Raw genomic sequence first — 5,376 nt, forward strand, 5'->3', positions numbered from 1 at the left:
ATTTTTTTTGTTTTTTTTTTACTTCCTGCCACGTATTTTTCATTTTTTTTAAACTGATTTATTTTAATAAATTTTATGTAATTATTACGTAAATTAAATTCTTTTTCTCTCTCTCTCCTTTCCACATATTTTTTTAAAAATATCAAAAAAATATCAAAAAAATATTCATTAAAAAAAAATGGCGCTGGATGTAAATTAATAAAAATTAAATTTTTTTAAATAGTAAATTTTTAAATATTTTTAATTTCAACAATAATAATCACGTAAAAACAATTCGTACGCATACGCACACGCACGCACGTAAAATTTTCTCTTACGTTTTGTTTTTTTTCTTATGGGTATATGTACGTGTGTGTGCGTGTGCGTGTGTGTGCACTTGACCCGATGATAAAATGTGAAGGGAAATTATTGTTGCACCATATCAATGAGGGCGTCGTTTAAAATCGTGATTAAATTAAATTTTTTATTTATTTATTTGTATTGTGATTATTTGGTTGGAGGCATTGCACTCTGCCATTGATTTTTTAAATTAAAAAATCTCATCTTCATTAAAAAATTTTTGATCACGTGATAAGAGATAAAACAAACCTTCGAAGGTTTTCTACACGTGACGACATCGCATTGTGATAAAAAGACATCTTGGACGAAGGTTCGTTCGCGAATGAAAATTTTCTTGACGAATGTCAGATCTTTGTCACGTGACATTCGCACGCACGCACGCATTTTTTTTTTTATAAAAAAAAGAATTTTTCAATTAGTTTTTTCTGTGATGGGTCAAGGAAAAAAAAATTGAAATGATGAAATAATAATAATAATGAGGAGGAATCGTCGTATTCGGAACGAGAGCGTAGGACAAAATAATGTTTTATTTTTCCAAAGTTTGCGAATCATTTAATTAATTATCGTAAGATGACTTACGTTTAAATGTAAAATTATTAATAATTTTATGTCTTTTTATAATTCCTAATTTGTTAATTTCGACAATTAAAATTTATTTTCGATTGTTTTCATTTGAAAAACATTTCGTTACGCGTTTGTCGGTTATTGTCGGTTGTTGTTGTCGTGGTCGTTATCGGTGTTTCAACGTTTTTTTTTTAAACAATTCGTTTTATTTAAATTTTTTTTTTTTATTTTCGTAATAAAAATTAAATTTAAGAAAAATGAAAAAAAAAAGAAAAGAATTTAATGATTGCAAAGGATTCATTCGTTGTCATCCTTGACTTTATTCTTACAAAAGATTATTTCCCCCTTGAGGGTTATGAAATATTTGAACGTTTCACACGAAATTTAAACAAAACAAGTAATATAATAATTTATTTAATCGGTGCAAACAAACAAACAAACAGACAAAAAAACCGTTTCGTAGTATACACGCCGGCAAACAACTTAATTCAAATACTTGAAAAATAATAAATTCTTTTTTAAGAAAAAAAAAAAAAAGTCATTTTTTAAACGAGTATAAAAAGAAACAAACAAACAAACAACAACAACAACAACAAAAAATTTCACTTGACTACCGTTAAACAGTTTTTTTTTAGTGGGGGGGGATCGTTTAAATCCGGTCTGATATATATGATTTTAATTTATTTCTTTAAATTTGACTTTTACATTATCGGAACAAACAAACAAACATGCGTGCAACCGATGAAATAATAATAATAATAAATTAAAACCGTAGAAAGTTTTAGTTTTTTTTGCATTATGCAATGTAAAAATTAAATTTTAAAAAAAAAAAAATCCGGATGTTATTTTAAATCAAGTATTTAACGAATTTTTTTTTATTGTTATTTTTTTTTTAAAAGTCTTGTTATCATTCGTTCGGTTCATTAATTAATTTAAAAAAAAATGATAACAAAGTCGTCAGTTACGTTATTATCATTATTAGGAAATAAATAAATTAATAATAAAAACGACCGGAAATAAAACAAATTTCTCGTCTTCGGGGGTTTTTGTCGTAAATTTATTAAATTCGACAAACGAACGAAAAATAAATAATTAATTACCCGTGTTATAAAAAATATTAAAAAATTAATAGTATATAAATAATAATGATATTAAAATAAATAAATATTCTAAAAAATTAACCTATTCATTAATTCGATAATAAATATGTCGAAATCAATAATAATATTAATAATAATAATAATAATAATAAAGAAGATGCGGCGAAAAAACTTTTTCATTTTTCATATATGGGTAAAATCCTACTCATTTGAAAAAAAAAAAAAAAAATTCTTTCAACTTTTTTTTTTTTCTTTATATTTTTACCTTGAACGTTTTTTTTTTTTTTTTAAAATAATTTCCCAACGTGTATGTAACCGATTTTATATCGAAAACATCTTTATTATTATTATTATTATTATCATCATCGTAGTTTTTTTTTTTTCGCGGTTTAGTTTTTAATGAAAGTCTTATCCAAGGATGGGAAGGACACAAAAAGACGAGAAAATTTTTTTTTAAAAAAATTATTATTAATCATAATAATAAAAATATTTTACGTTGGGGAAAGTGGGGGAGGGGAAGGGGATAATACAATAAAGAGATTGAAAATTTAAAAAAAAAAAAAAAATGTTATTCTTTTTCGTACAAAAAAAAGACCTAATGTAGAACGTTGATTTTGCACGTGCAATAACGCAGGCATTAAAAAATGAAGGAGAAGAAGAAGCAGAAGATAAGAAGAAGATTTCTACTTTTTTTTTTTAAAATGAGATCAAATTATTAAGGTAATGTCAAGGAAAGAATATGAAAGGAAGAAAATTTTTTTTTGATTTTCGTTTTAATATAAAAAAAAAAAAAAGAAGAAAAAGTGTGAGTGTGTGAGTGTTCGATCTATGACAATAAGATGTTGAAAAAAAGGTAAACTAAAGAAAGAGAGAAAAAGCAAAAAAGGAAAATAGAAACAGATAAAGAGAAAGATGATAGAAAGAGAGACAGAAAGAGAGAGAGAAAGAGAGAGATACAGGCAGACAAAAAGAGAGAGAGAGAGAAAAATACATGAAAAAGTCGTAAATGAGTATTCCCGAGTTTATTTTTTTTTATTAAAACTTCTCAAATAAGAGGATTTGTTATGACGTCATTTATTTTTAAAAATCCCGCCAAAATTTTCCCTCTCTAACGTCATTTTATCGACGATAAATTTTTTTAAAGACACAACAAAAAGCAACGAATTCGCGAATTTTTTTTTTTTTTAAACAAACACAACATTAATAAATAAATTAATTGATTTTCACTGGAAAATATTTTAAAAAATCAGAGCATACGTAAATTGTGTGACGTCAACACAAACAAACAAACAAACACAATTTTGTCATTTCCGTTTGGAACGGGGTTAATTTTTAATCAAAGTGATAATATCGCAACGAATAACACACGCGTGCGTCTTTTTTATTTTTTTTTCGGTTAATTGATTGCAAAGTTTAATCTATTTCAATTTCACAAAAAAAAAAAAACTAACAATGGCGGAATTTAGTAATAAGTTTTATTTAATTGCCATTGTTTTTTTTTAAAAAAATTTAAACTTTCGTCTCTCAACAATTTTTTTTTTTTTTATTTAATATACATGAGAAACATTTTCATTATGCAAAAACTATTTAAAATGAAATAAATGTTAAAAGTTTAAAAACATTTTATCATTATCATTATTATTATTATCGATGCGAAATCGTGTGTAACTCTCGCGTTTAAAAACGAAAAAAAAAGTTTTTTCTTTATTTATTATTATTATTATTTATTGTTTTGTAATCGTTTTCGTTTTTTCCTTATGGAATTTTTATTATGTTTTAATAAGATGATCTAATTTATAAATTTTTTTTTATGTTACGCGGCGTTTTAACACGTTTAAAACATTGTCTGGAACATTCTGGAATTGTTTCACTCACGGAAAAAATTCCAAAAAAAAAAAAAAAAATTTTTTTCTGATTTATCACTACAACTCATTATTACGTATTACAGAATTATTACAAAATAAATTTTTTTTTTTCTTTTTCGACTCGACAACATTTACGCAAAAATTATAATTATATCGTCGTGATGATAATGATGATGATAATGATAATAATAATAATAATAATAATAATAATAATACTAAAAATATTTAAATTAATTAATTAAAAAAAAAAGAAAAAAAAGAATGGAAAATTAAGGAAATGTGTATATATTGTACAAAAAGATTTTGTAATAATATTAATATTAATAATAATAATAATAATAATAATAATAATTATTCATTTATATCATCGTTGTCGGGAGGAGTAGGGGGAATAGAGGGGGAAGGAGGAAGAGGAGGAGAGGAAAGGAGTAAAGAGAATCCGGGGGAAATTTTTTTGCAAAAAAGTAAAAAATAGCAAATAAATAAATTTTGACGAAAAAATTTTTTTTTATTTCATAAAAATCAAGTTAATAATTTTTTTTTTAATAAATAAATAAATAAATTTCACGATTTATTATTATTATTACTTAATAAATCGTGATTTATTTTTCCTTGATATTAATAATACTAGATAAAAAAAAAAAAAATAAATAAATAAATAAATAATTTATTTTTCGGGATTAATAAATATTTATTACTCTCGTGCTAATAATAATAATAATTATTATTTTAATATTCAAAAAATTTAAATATTAAAAATTTAAATATTAAAAATTTAAATATTAAAAATTTTAATATTTAGAATGAACGTTTTTGTAAAAAAAAAAAAAAAACAAACGAACGCGCGAACGGATAAGTAAAAAAAAACGCGCGTATAAATAAATATTAAATATTCGATGATGATGATTATGATGATTACGTCATTTTAAAACTACGTAACATTGACATAGAATTCAATAAGAAAATGAATTCGTTCGAAAAAAAATAATAATAATAATAATAAAATTTATGACGATTCGAAAAAAAAAAAAAACCCTTTCACGAATAATGATGATGATTCGAGAACTGGACTCGAACTTTCTAAATCAAAATTTTTATTTATTTTTTTTATTGTCCGGAATTCGACAAAAAAGTTGCGAAATTAATAATAATAATAATATTTATTATTATTATTATTATTATTATTATTATTATTATTATTATTATTATTATTATTATTATTATTATTATTATTATTATTATTATTATTATTATTATTATTTAATCGGAATCGATATTGGTCAAGGTTTTTTAAAATGACGAATAAATGTATAATTACGCGGAAAAAAAAAATTTCTTTTTTCTTTTTATTTGTGACGTTCGATGAGTATAAAAGACGTTCACGACGTTCATGGAGAAATTATTATTATTTAACGTTCCAGTTTAATAATTTAATTCTAATTTATAAAAATCTGCTAAAATAAAAAAAAAAAATTTTGTGATGGCGGCGGTGAGAAATGACAAGACCT

Source organism: Pediculus humanus, genomic scaffold (assembly GCF_000006295.1).
Source record: "Pediculus humanus corporis 1103172107488 genomic scaffold, whole genome shotgun sequence".
NCBI lineage: Eukaryota > Metazoa > Arthropoda > Insecta > Psocodea > Pediculidae > Pediculus > Pediculus humanus.